Here is a 14,452-nt window from a genome sequence, read left to right on the forward strand (position 1 = left end):
AGAGCGTAGAGCACGCACTGGGGTGTACGGTTTAACCATGTCCTGGATGTAGGAAGGGCCAGATCCATTCGCAGCATGGTATGCAAGTACCAGTGTCTTGAAGTGGATTCTAGCAGTTACCGGAAGCCAGTGGAGGGAGCGGAGGAGCGGCGTGGTGTGGGAAAATTTAGGAAGGTTGAAGACCAGACGAGCCGCTGCATTCTGGATGAGCTGCAGAGGTTGGATGGCACATGCAGGTAGACCAGCCAGGAGGGAGTTGCAGTAGTCTAGGCGTGAGGTGACGAAAGCCTGAACCAGAAGCTGCGTCGCTTTCTGGGTCAGCTGGGGACGTATCCTCCTGATGTTGTAAAGCGTGTATCTGCAGCAGCGGGTTGTAGCAGCGATGTTTGCAGTGAAGGACAGGTTGTTATCTAGGGTCACACCCAGATTCCTTGCAGTCTGGGTCGGGGAAACAACAGAGGTGCCGATGTTGATAGTCAGGTCAAGAGTGGGACAATCTTTTCCCGGAAGGAAAAGCAGTTCAGTTTTGTCAAGGTTGAGCTTGAGATGATGAGCAGACATCCACTGAGAGATGTCAGCTAGACAAGCAGAGATGCGTGCGACGACCTGGGTCTCTGAGCGGGGAAAGGACAGAATTAATTGGGTGTCGTCAGCGTAGCAGTAGTATGAAAAACCATGCGGGCTAATGACAGATCAGAGCGAGTTTGTGTACAGGGAGAAGAGGAGGGGACCAAGAACAGAGCCCTGAGGGACCCCTGTAGTTAATTGACAAGGGTCGAACTCGGACCCTCTCCAAGTTACCCTGTAGGTACGGTCTTTGAGGTATGAGGTGAGGAGGGAAAGTGCAGAGCCTGAAACTCCAAGTTTTTGGAGAGTGCGAAGGAGGATCTGATGGTTCACCGTGTCGAATGCAGCAGACAGGTCCAATAGGATGATGACAGAGGAGAGGGAGGCTGCTTTAGCAGTGTGCAGTTCCTCAGTGACAGCAAGGAGGGCAGTTTCTGTGGAGTGACCTGCCTTGAAACCAGACTGGTGCGGATCCAGAAGGTTGTTCTGATGGAGATAACAGGAGAGTTGTCTAAAGACAGCGCGTTCAAGTGTTTTAGACAGGAACGGGAGGAGAGAGACAGGCCTGTAGTTTATAATATCAGACGGGTTGAGAGTGGGTTTCTTTAGGAGAGCGTTTACTCTTGCCTCCTTGAGACTGTTTGGAAAGTGACCAGAAGTTAGAGAAGTGTTGATGAAATGGGTGAGAAACGGTAGAATATCAGGAGCGATAGTCTGAAGGAGGTTTGAAGGGATAGGGTCCAGAGGACAGGTGGTAGGGCGGGCAGAGGTAATGAGGGTAAGAACCTCACTTGGAGAGAGAGGGGAAAAGGAGGTTAGTGTGCGGGTGGAAGGAGGGTCTGGTGACCCAGCGGTGAGTAAAGGTGAGTCAGAAAAAGAAGAGCGAATATCATCAACCTTTTTTCAAAGTAGTTAACAAAGTCGCTTGACAGAAGTGAGGAGGGGGGAGGAGCTTTGGGAGGGTCCAAGAGGGTGGAGAAGATGGAAAATAGTTTTTTAGGATTGGAATAGGAAGATTGGATCTTGTCTTGAAAGAAAGAGCTTTTTGCCTGAGAGATTGAAGCAGAGAAAGAGGAGAGGAGAGCCTGATAGGTTAGGAGGTCGTCGCGGTGTTTGGATTTCCACCGTTTCCGCTCTGCTGCCCGAAGGACGGTTCTATTAGCACGCAGTGCGTCATTTAGCCAGGGAGCAGGAGGGGACTGACGAGCCTGCCGAGATGTGAGAGGACAGAGAGAGTCCAGAGAGGATGAGAGAGTAGAGAGGAGAGTTTCTGCAGCAGAGTTTGGAGGCAGGAGTTGGAACGAGTCAGAGGAAGGGAGGGCTGAGAGCACCGATGAGGCAAAGGTAGAGGGGGAGAGGGAACGAAGGTTACGGCGGACAGGTGCAGCATGAGAAGAGATTAGTTTGTTATGTTTGGAAAGGGGTAGAGAGAATGAAATGAAGAAGTGATCGGATGTGTGGAGCGGGTTTAACAGACAGGAGAAAGGGTTATACACACCTAGCACACCTATTGGATGGGAAATTGCCTTGGGGAGATAAGGTGTTTACTTAAATAAAACAGTAGTATTAAACTTACCTTGTGTTTTCACTCTCACTTAAGTCCCTCTCCCTTTGCCATCAATCCAAATTCAGCTGAGCTGCAACATTATACAGACAGGTAATAATCAACATAATCACAAGGACACAATATGGCTCTGCTAAAAACACTCACTCTTACACACACCAATGTTATATTTATCTAATATTTAACTCCCTCCACCCCCGCATACAATCCCGTTTAGAAGCCCCTCTTCTCTAATTCAACAACGTTGGACGAAATGACATTAAGAGAACGGAATGTACAATTAAAAGGCTGTTCAACGTGTGTTGCTAACTTGATTCGGTATCCTAGCTTAATCTGTTATCTGTAAACGTTCCCTAAATCTACTAATTTAGGGATAATCCACTGATATCCTTTAATACACATGTTCATTTGAATCAGATGTACTGATAATATCCGCAATATACATCTTTAAACTTCTTCTTACCTTTAAAAGTCCGTCACGAACGGTCTATTATGCTGCAACTCTACAGCTCTGCTAGCCTTGGCGCTAACTTCCGGGGAACGATTGAGAGGCTCCACGATCCGCCATTGCTGTAAAAAAGTGGTCCATTGGAGTGAACGGAGATGACGTAACTCTCAGTCTATATGGCACTGGTAGTAGTGATTGAATGTTTACAAACACCTGTGTGTGTAAACCCAGAGATCAAAGGTTTCCATGGTGTCTGCTCTGATGATGTCACTCACGTGTGAGTGTGAGTGTGAGTGTGTGTGTGTGTGTGTGTGTGTGTGTGTGTGTGTGTGTGTGTGTGTGTGTGTGTGTGTGTGTGTGTGTGTGTGTGTGTGTGTGTGTGTGTGTGTGTGTGTGTGTGTGTGGCTCCAATCTGCCCAGCAACACCATGACAACCAACTGCAGCACTGAGTCCCATAAGAATGCATTGGGGATTATATCTGACAATTTTACCACCTGTTCAAAAACTATGGCTCTTATCAAAAAATTACCAGACCGTGAGCATCAGGGAACCCCAGTGAACTGAAATATGTTGTTTTTTTGGGTTTTGTGTGTAAAATGTGGAGATGGGAGCAGTTTGTCTAAAGTGTACTTCTCTCTGCTCTGAAGAAAGATCCAGAACAATTTAACATGGCAATCAATTGGGAGCTAGCTGGACCTTTTCTCTCTTCATGCCCTCAAGAGGCATTTTGTTTAATTTTTTTTCTTAATTTTATTTTATTTTCCAACCTAGGAGAGGTTTTCCTACGTTTTTCATGAAAAAATATGTCTGAGGAGTGTAGGGTTTGGGAATTATGGCAAGTTTAAAATATTTTGGGGGGAGAATTTCAGGCACTGCTGCACTCTGTTTTGAGATCAAAGCACTCTAGACTTAAAGGGAAATGGAAACACTTTTCAAACTGCTTTCCATGCGACAATATTACCATTAGGAAATGTATTTATCTAGTCTATTTCCAATGTAAACGATCGAGATACGCAAATTTACTTTTTGAAATACGTGCCTAATGACCATGGGCGCTTCCATTGCTCCGGGACTTTTCCAGTGACGTCACTGACTGGCTTCCTGGGCCAAATCTCAATAACAAACAACATGGCGTGCAATGCACCAGTAGTTTACATTACAAGAAAACGGTCGTCGTCAGGAGTTTATTGTATTGCCCCAGGCTGCACAAATGGATTTTATACAAAGAAGGAAGAAGTACATTTCCATAGGCTGCCACTAAAGGATGAGAAGCTGCTCAAAGTCCAGTCTGGATGCCTGGTTCAATACAAAACATTGGATTTGAAGCCAGGATCTGTTCCCACAATATTCGATTTCTCAACGTATGCAGTCGGGAACACCGACCGTCCCAGCACGTCGGCCGCGCAAGACAATGTGTCAACAAACGTGAAGTTTGAGCCACCAAACGAGTTGCTTCAGCTGCCGAGAGAGAGGTAAATATTGCAGCACTACCAGATTACTAGCTCACACATGTATTTACTGACACAGTGTGACCTTATTAATTAACGCAATCGCGTCCAAACTAAATGGTAGCTATTATTATGACGCACAATAGAGAATTGGGGGTGTTCTATAGCTCAACTAATTAAACTGGCATACACACGCTCATCTGTCGAAAACAGCCCTAAAAAGGCTAGTATTGCTATCAATGGATGGTATTGCAGGACCCAGAGCGCACGGAGCACAGAGCAGACAGCAGATAACGAAATTGCAGTTGTATTGCTTATAGATTATCAGAACATTTCAAAGGGGACACAGCCCCATTGGATATTAACCTATGGATTAACTACATCATCGTTTTTATCGTTGTAATGCCATTGAAGACCAGTTTAGACCAGACAATGAGGAAGGTAAGCCGTTAGCCTGGCGTATGTTAGTACCTAGCGCCACTTGTTTTGATGTACGTTTTTGTGGATAACCTCGCGAGTTTGTATCTTTCAGTGTTGAGGTGGGCACCGTTAGATTCTGTGTCTCCTTGCGATCATAAACGATGTGTTCGATGTGCGGCTAGGATAAGTAATAAGGGAGCTAGGAGTGATTTTCGGTGCAGTAATAGGTTAGCATTTTCGCTCGGGGCTAATTCAGAGGCTCACTGTTAGCATTGTGTTTTTTAAAATTTTTTATTCCGGATCGTATGCCACTCTATTCGACCGAATCGGTTCATAAGCATAGGCCATGGGATGCCTGGTAACTGTAGATGCTTCCACATCAATGTCATCTCCCGACGAATAGTCAAATTCATCGTTCAAAACGTCGATCTCATTGCAAAATTCCTCCATCGCTGCCATATCTGCTACGTTGTGTTGACTTCTGGTGGAGCGAAAACACAGCCAGTGACGTCACCATTTGGGACTCCCCTAATGGTGGCGGCCTGGTCCCGGAATTCCCCACCCGGCCGGCGGATAATTAATTTTCTTTTGGCGAGTAATATCATATACAATAAATATTACGATCAATATCCATTGTAAAATGAATAAACTACCGGAATATTATAACTGTAATTGGTGTTTCCTTTCCCCTTTAACGAGCTGCTCCATCCACTCTAATGTTAAAATCTGAAAAAGGCCTCTCTACCAAGCTCCAAACTAAATTCAATATCTCAAAAAGTTTAAAAGATATCAAAAATCTGAATATGAATTGAATAGCTGAAGGTCTTGTCATCATTTGAAAGTTGGAATGAAGTGTCTAGCTGAAAGTATGTGGAAGGAGTAGCATTTGGCGCAAGGTGTAGGAAAACAGGATTTGAAGGCATCTCCCATTGACTTCAATGTTAAAAAAGAGTTTAAAAAGCTGAATATTTCAAAAAGTATAACATATTTTGAAAAAGTTGAAGGTTTCCCATCGATTCCTGAACAGGCTGAATAGTTTAATATTTGAATGGTTTCTGTAGTTGAAAATAAGCTGAAGTTATGGAGAGCTAAAGTATTGGCTGAAATAAGGGGAAGAATAAAGATTTGAAGAACTATAGTGGAATGCTGTAAACAGCATTTGCACTAATAATGTATGCACTGCCATTTCCCCACATATACATAACAGTCTGCAATCAAACGGTTGTCTCATGAGCGCTCCTCTTCCTACATGGCGCACCGGTAACTTTCTCGTGCGCACAAGAGGCTGAGACCAGGCTGAGCCGCCGAATCCCTCGGAACATCATAAAAGCCATTTTCAACGGTTATCTGGTGAAAGATTAACTAGGCCAGGGGTTCCCAATCCCCGGTCCCTGGACCGGTACCGGGCCGCGAAGGTGTTACTGCGGGCCGCGAAATAGCTGTGAGTTTATCGTAATATTTGCAGAATTATAAATATATAAAAATATTTTATCATAATATTTTTCAAAAAGTGTTTAATGTTCGCACCTATACCAGTCATATTATTTCATCCAGTAGCCTAGTTAATCTTTCACCAGATAACCGTTGAAAATGGCTTTTATGATGTTCCGAGGGATTCGGTGGCTCAGCCTGGTCTCAGCCTCTTGTGCGCACGAGAAAGTTAAATTCTCTATGAATTCATGTCAGGGACTCTCACGGTATCTGCTGCCCGCAGCTGTTTTATAGAAGGAAAACCTCCTTCACTTCATGAAATGGCTGCAGGCAGCATCAGCAGGCAGCGGGACGTGTAACTCCGCCTCTGAGAAGTGCAGCACCAGAGCGCCGAGAGCTGTGCCTTTTTACGCACCGCCTTCGCTGTGTTTACCTTCATCAGAACAGCGAGTGACTGCAGGCTGCTACGTGTTAACCACACACACCTCTACACACATCGAACTGCCCGATTACTCCCCCTTTTATTAGTTTTATGAAGGAGATGTCCAGTCATGATGTGTGTGTGTGTGTGTGTGTGTGTGTGTGTGTGTGTGTGTGTGTGTGTGTGTGTGTGTGCACGTCACTATCATAATATCTTCTGCACACACACACACACACACATGCGCGCGCGCACACACATGCGCGCGCGCGCGCACACACACACACACACACACACACACACACACACACACACACACACACACACACACACACACACTCTTGCCTGAATAACGTCGTTTTTTTGGTTTTCCGAAAAACCAAAAAACCACACCGTTTCTTTTTTAAACGTTGTTAATATCTTTTGGATGCATATTGTTCTAGTATTTGTTCAGGCTGTTACATACAATTAGCCTCTGTTGCTGCTGGTGGTGAGTAAATATTAAAAATCAGTTAAAATTGACAACCGGTCCGCGATTTTTTTTTAATGTATCTGCCGGTCCTTGGCACAATAAAGGTTGGGAACCCCTGAACTAGGCTACTGGATGAAATAATATGACTGGTATAGGTGCGAACATTAAACACTTTTTGAAAAAATATTATGATAAAACATTTTTATATATTTATAATTCTGCAAATATTACGATAAACTCACAGCTATTTCGCGTCCCGGCAGTAACACCTCCGCGGCCCGGTACCAGTCCGCGGACCGGGGGTTGGGAACCCCTGAGCTAAACTACATACAAAATTAAGCTAGCTAGCCTAGCTCGTTTTGCTTAACTAATCACATCATGGAATACTGTATATCAGACTTCTTCACTGACTTGTACTGCAAACAGGTGTATGTAGATGACACGTAGCCTAATGATGATGGTATGATGTCCAGGTCTTGGTCCAGCTCTCACAGAGAATGGGAAGAGGTCCAGGAGCGTGTTCGGGGACTTCTCACGACACCTAAAGCTGTACGCCGACTCGCCTTTGTAAGTAATAGATAACATATTAGATATCACATTAGAATGTAGTTAATTCTGGTGTATATACTCATGCTACTATACATGTACCTCTTCAGTTCAGTTGTTGCAAGTTGCAGTGATCGATAGCTGTCTCACAGGAATCTCCCTTTCCTTTGCCTTTACTGGATTCTCCTTGTTTGGGGCCGATGCCATTCGTGGTAATCTCCAGTGGCGGCTGGTGGAAAATATTTTTGGTGGGGCTGTTGATATAGTGAGTAAAAAAAATGTTTTTGGGAGAAATGAACCCTTAAATTAGGACTTCTGGTGATGTAATGGCGCGTTTCCAGTGCAGTGCGGAGCTCGCTTTAATGCTGCGTTCAGACCGGACGCGATGCGAATAATCGCTTCGTTCTAAACGCTCCTATCGCATCACTCTAGTCGCTCGAGTTTCACTGCGGCTGCCAGCTGTGTTTACTCGCATCATTCAAACAAGTACAACTACAACAAAATGAACATATTTTACTGTGATTAAATTGTAATACACGTTTCTAAATTATGCCGACGTAACAACATACTGATACCGGTTAGTAAAAACCATGAATTAATGCTTTGACAAGTCTGCAGACAGACGGCAGGCGAAAAACCTTTTAGAATGCTTGTTTTCTGAATGGAGATTGGGTCGACCAGGCTAAGCTAACGTTGTATATGCTCACTCCACACTCATAACAACGGCCTACAGACATAAATAAACCAGCGACTGTATTCGCCATGACACAGACAGTGCCGAGCTGTGCGGGGCCCGTTTTTGGTTGCGTTTCCACTTGGCCTAGTACCGGCTAGCGGGTCCTAATTCACAGTTTTTCTGGCCCCATAAAATCGTGGTTCTAGGGCCAGGAACAACCAGGCTGAGTCGGGCTGAGCATACTAAACTAGAGAGAGAATCGCTGGCAAGGGGGGTACAACTACAACAAGATGAACATATTTTACCGTGATTTAATTGTAATACACGTTTCAAAATGATGCCGAAGTAACAACATACTGATACCGGTTAGTAAAAACCATGAATTAATGCTTTGACAAGTCTGCAGACAGACGGCAGGCGAAAAACCCTTTTAAAATGCGTGTTTTCTAAATGGAGCTTGGCTAAGCTAACGTTATATATGCTCCGACCGTCCACACTCACAACAACGGCCTATACAGAATAAACCAGCGACTGTATTCTCCATGACACAGGCAGTCTGTGGTTTGTACTTGTTAAACTTTTGTCTAGTTTCTGAACAGATCGTATCTGTCCCCGGCTGTTTGAAGAGCAAGCATGGGAAACAAAAGACAGCATTTACCTGTTTGCATCCAGCTAGCCATGCCTTTCTGGTGTACCAGCTCAGTGAGAAGCCTCGTTGATACGTTTTGTCTTTTTCACGAGCTTGCTGCGATATATACAAATCGGGTTGGTACGGTCTAAGGTCTTTAAGTATCAATTTATCTCCCAAACTTCTCCTTTCGAAAGGATTGGAGAGTAGCTCTTGCACGGAATTGGGTGAATTGGGCGACTCCACCTGCACACGAAGCCATTCTCATCCAACTAATGCGTCACCTTGGTCACTCAGGAGTCTAAAAGACAACTCACGTCAACGCACGTAAGCAACGTGGGCGCCGACGTGACCAAAATATTTGACGCCGCTGATTGGCTGAAATTATGTTTCGGCGGCACAGTTTACTATTGAGACTTTTGCAACGTGCTGGTTGCTGCTGTTTGGCTCGGGGGCTCCTTGCACGACGCCCGGTAATGATAAACTAATGCCACGGGCAAGGCCAGGCAGGAAACATGTGACTTATCAGTAACTTTAGACATCGTAACACAATTTTAAACGAGATTTTATTGTAGATTATACATTTTACTGATACCAATTGTATGATATTTACCTTGTTCATTAAAAATAAAAATATAAAATATATATTTAAAATTTTTGTTTTGTTTTTTAATTTAAATTTTTGTTTTGTATGTGGGAAGCGGTGGGGCGGTGCCTCTAGCGCCCCTATGGGCCGGCCGCCACTGGTAATCTCTATGAGAATTCCTGTCAGAACCTCGACACAAATTGATTAACCCAAATGCACAACCCTGAGACAAAGTCTTGAATGTAACAAGATGTCATTTTAATTCCAAAGATCAGGTAATACCTCTTAACAGAGTAGGTACTGGAATAAACAAAAAGCTCTCACAAGGAGGAAAAAACTAAGCATAACAAAAAGAGAATTTAAGCCTACAAAATTCACAAAATAACAAAACCTGACATGAGCGAAAGCGATCCTTTCTGAGCTTGGCACGACCATTTGGGGAAACAAACGAGACGAACTGACACGGGACAGGGGAGAGACAGGACTATTTAAACATGAGGTGAGTGGGAACAGGTGGAAACAATCAGGAGCGGGCAGACACTGATGATGGCGGGAAAAACACACAAGGGGAGGAAGATACAGGACCTGAAATTAAAGACAAGAGGTAAGTACAAAATAAAACAGGAAATGGAAAACGAGACATGACAATAAACACAGAGACTGACTAGAGATGAAGGACCTAAATAAACAGACATGACCAGACGTGAAAAAACATGAAAATGACAGACATAATACATAAACATAACTAACACATTTGATGAGACACAACCATTTCCTTTAAATCTTATTCTCCATAACTAAAGTACTTCACGAACAAATTTCAATTTTCAAATACATTTGCATCAACTGTATTAGGAACCAAGCCTTTATTCATAACAGTTAATGTTAGGTAAATTACTTTAATTTATACTTTCCAGGTTTCATTAATACATCACATTTAGCACTTCAGGATTTGTCAAATATGAAGTGCTTTATAAATGAAACCCATTATTATTATTATCAAATTTTAGTAGGAAGCCTGTATCCTTATCTGATTCTGCTTGAATCGAAAACGTATACTGATGTAATTTTTGCTGTGTAATTTGAATTTGCACGGCAGGTTTCTCCTCTGTAGACCTTGCAACTGTATTGCATAATGTTAAAAAAATATCACTCGTCTCCGGCTTGAGCTTCAATATCAGGATACATGTATTTAGTATCCTTTCAAGAATGGAAGTAGTCATCACATACAGAGCATTTGGTGCAACTAGTTCCTGAACAGTGTCCTTCACATGCTTATATACAAGAGAGGGAGATACACAGTCACAAGATGGAGGAACGCCAGTTCAAAGCAGTATTCAATGTTTTGTTCAGATTAGCTAAGACCCACGTCAGAAATGAGCATGCTTGTCATATGTCTATCTCCATAGAGGCTGAATCATCATGTTAATCACATAGCTATCATATGTCTAAAACAGCACTGATGCTCTTCTAGGTAATCATACATCCTGTCATGTACACAGCTACAGTTGGGCCTTTGTTATCATGTGGACTCTGATATTGGAAGAGTACATTCAGTAATTTCCGAACACATAAGTAGCTCTAGGAATGAACTTACTTGTTTTTCAACAGTTGAGTAATTTCTTGCATTTAAATAACTGTTTTGATGTGTTCCAGTCAGGCTTTCGACCAAACCACAGCACTGAGACTGCACTTGTTAAGGTCTTCAATGACATCCACTTAAACACAGTGGCAGAACTTCAGTGTTAGTATTATTAGATCTCAGTGCTGCATTTGACACTGTTGACCACAACATATTACTAGACCGACTGGAAAACTGGGTGGGACTTTCGGAAACAGTTCTAAATTGGTTTGAATCCTACTTAAAGGACAGAAACAACTTTTTTTCTGTAGGTAAATACACATCTGAGTTGACAAATATAACATGTGGGGTACCTCAAGGCTCCATATTGGGGCCTCTTCTCTTTAACATCTACATGCTACCACTGGCTCAGATAATGAAAAACAACAAAATAAGTTACCATAGCTATGCGGATGACACACACATTTACGTAAAAATTTCACCAGGAGACTATGCTCCAATTCAAACACTGAGTAAGTGCATTGAACAAATCAATGACTGGATGTGTCAGAACTTTCTCCAATTAAACAAAGATAAAACTGAGGTAATGGTTTTTGGAGCCAAGGCAGAACGTATAAAAGTTAGCGCTGAGCTTCAGTCTGCAATGTTCAAACCAACAGATGAAGCCAGAGATCTAGGTGTAGTCATGGACTCTGACCTGAGTTTCAACAGTCACATTAAAACAGTTACTAAATCAGCCTACTATCACCTAAAGAACATATCTAGGATTAAAAGACTAATGTCACAGCAGGATTTGGAAAAACGTGTCCATGCCTTTATCTTCAGTAGACTGGACTACTGCAATGGTGTCTTCACAGGTCTCACTAAAAAATCTATGAGAAAGCTGCAGCTGATTCAGAACGCCGCGGCTCGAGTCCTCACTAACACTAAGAAAGTGGATCACATCACTCCTGTTCTGAAGTCTTTACACTGGCTTCCTGTGTGTCAAAGAATAGATTTCTAAATACTGCTGCTGGTTTATAAAGCTTTGAATGGTTTAGGCCCAAATTACATTTCTGACCTACTGCTAAATGATGAACCATCCAGATCTCTCAGGTCTTCAGGGACTGGTCAGCTTTCTGTCCCCAGAGTCAGAACTAAACATGGAGAAGCAGCGTTCAGTTATTATGCTCCAAATATCTGGAACAAACTCCCAGAAACCTGCAGGTCCGCTGCAACTCTGACTACTTTTAAATCCAGACTAAAGACTTTTCTTTTTGCGGCTGCTTTTAATTGAACTATTCATATCTTAAACTGCACTGTAACTTTTATTCATGTATTTTTTCTTTTTAATGTTTATTTTATTATCTTTGCTTTTTAATGACTGTTTTTAAATGCCATTTTCTTAATGTCTTTCATTTTTGTAAAGCACTTTAAATTGCCTTGTGTTGAAAAGTGCTATATAAATAAACTTGCCTTGCCTTGCCTAAGGACACCACATACATAATATGACTTTCAATATGTTGTAGGGGGCCACACACTGTGAGGTAGACGAGGTGTTAGCCAGGAGGTCCATCTCTCCAGGAACAACACTATGACCCGACCAGACTCTGAAAGGTGAGGTGGACCAGCTCTGTGTCTCCATTGTCTCATTGAATATAGAGTTTAGAATGAATACTGTGATGGCAACAACTAAAGTTACTCTTAACAAACAGCACTGGTTAACAAAACTAGTCCTTGTCTCACAGGCTGCATCTTTACTCTCAGTTAGTGGCGTAAGCTCAAAATATACTGCTGAAGTTCTGTCACATGCTCGGTTCCTCGGGCTGCAGTTAATAGGGTGTAGGTACATGGACTGTATGTTTGCACAGTAACTGTCACGATCTGTCTGCATTTTCCAGTTTTTATTTTGAAAAGTGTTCACTCGCTGTGGTATGTCTCTGTCTCCTGTTTGATTACTTGATTCTGTTCTGATTTGTTCAGTTTGCTTTGTTGTAAAATGCTAAACAATTAGTAACCTTCATTTCAATTATGTAACGGTAGCATATTAGCCCGTCATTGTTGAATCGTTTCTTTCGCTTTTATATATTATTGTTATCATTGTTGTTCTTTCGTCAAACATCCAGTCCCCTGTAGCTGATGTCCTGTGCAGTATTGTTGGTCAATATAGGTGCATATATTTGCTGTGATAAACATAATAGCATCTTATGTTGTGTTAGTTGGTCAAATAGTATCCTTCCCTTTCCTGAGCCTCACCCGCTGCCTGGTAGCAGCTGCATTTAGTACTACAGATCCCAGAATTCTGTTGGCATCAAACACCCTTTTAGCAGCTACCAGTTAAGACTAACCAAACTTTTACAGCAATAACAATACAAGCCAGTATAGTATAACATTGGGGTAGCATTCACAAAAATTGTAAGGTTTAAAAATGTGCCTGTGGAGGACTTTTAACCATCATCATTACCACTAAGTCCCCTATTTTTCCTCATGTACTGTATACCCTGTATACCAACTTGACCTCAAATGCCAATTCATTACCACCCGAAAGCTGTATTGTTGTTAAACACTTGATGTCTATCTTATTCCTCCCCGTTAGGGAAAGAGACTGTCACCTTCCAATTCTGTCTTCAGATGTCAAGACTCTCCTGTTGTGTGTGCAGAGAGGTATTTTTCTGCAGTGACTTAATATATGTCCACACACACTGTATCAATGAGTGGCAACATAATGTGTTTCATGTTAAAATAAACCTTTTAGAATTGAAACTCATTGTTATATCTCTGTTTGAACACAGCCAGGAGGCAATTCCCAAGTCCCTTTTCCCCTTAATCTCTCTAGCTAACATTGTGGAGTCCTCAGGTAAATTCTGAAGGTCATTAAAGGTGAAATGTGTGTGTGGTGTTGCAGCTCTGTGTGAACTACTGCCATATATCAGAGAAATAGCTTCTAACTATGTCTGAGAGGCATTAAGCACCAGCTCTATCAGGAACATTATGATCTATTGCAGAATGAGTGCTGAAACACATTTGGGTGTAATAAGCAGTCAAGCTATAGGCCTTAAAAGCAGGGCAGATTTAAATCTTGAAATAATTCAGTAAATATGACATTTTTGGAAACTAGGCAGGTGAGGCTGCTTTAGTTTGGTGTTGAAATGCCCCCTTTTGAGTTTTGAGACAGTTTACTGTAAAAGTGATTAAAGAATGTTCTATGTTGGAAAAAGTGTGAATGCCTGTTTAATGAAGCCACACTCAAAGGCAGAGACTTCAATACAGAGTTGAGAGATTCAATATATGGAAAGAATTGTAATAACCCTGCCTACCTTCAGCTCCCCTAACCAGCAAATCTCTGCTGAAGTCTTATCCCACCAATTGTTGGATTGACTGTTTTTGGCAAGTTTCGTCAGAAATTGTACAGTAATTGTAATTGGAGAATACACTAACATGGGTACACTGAGATAATCCAAATATAAGAACGGATAAAAACGAATTTAAGAATAAACCATATTGCATGGTCTTGAAGAAGGTTATGTCGTAGGTTTTTCATGCAAGCTTGAGTTGGGTCTGTTTTGTCAAACAAAAAGTCCCACATCGAATAAAGTCAGCTAATGAGTTTGAATGAATCAGACAATCCATCTTGTAGAATCAAAACTTGCATTCTCTTTATGGGTTTCTGGATTTTTCTCAAAGCG

General features: G+C 42.3%; 1 pseudogene; it reads left to right on the forward strand.

Moving 5' to 3' along the window:
- The window catches only part of LOC117463632 (spermatogenesis associated 6-like protein), a 50,974-nt pseudogene extending 37,148 nt beyond the window's left edge, over nucleotides 1–13,826 (forward strand).
- The last annotated feature ends 626 nt before the right edge of the window (nucleotides 13,827–14,452 follow it).

Source organism: Pseudochaenichthys georgianus, chromosome 18, assembly GCF_902827115.2.
Source record: "Pseudochaenichthys georgianus chromosome 18, fPseGeo1.2, whole genome shotgun sequence".
Lineage (NCBI taxonomy): Eukaryota > Metazoa > Chordata > Actinopteri > Perciformes > Channichthyidae > Pseudochaenichthys > Pseudochaenichthys georgianus.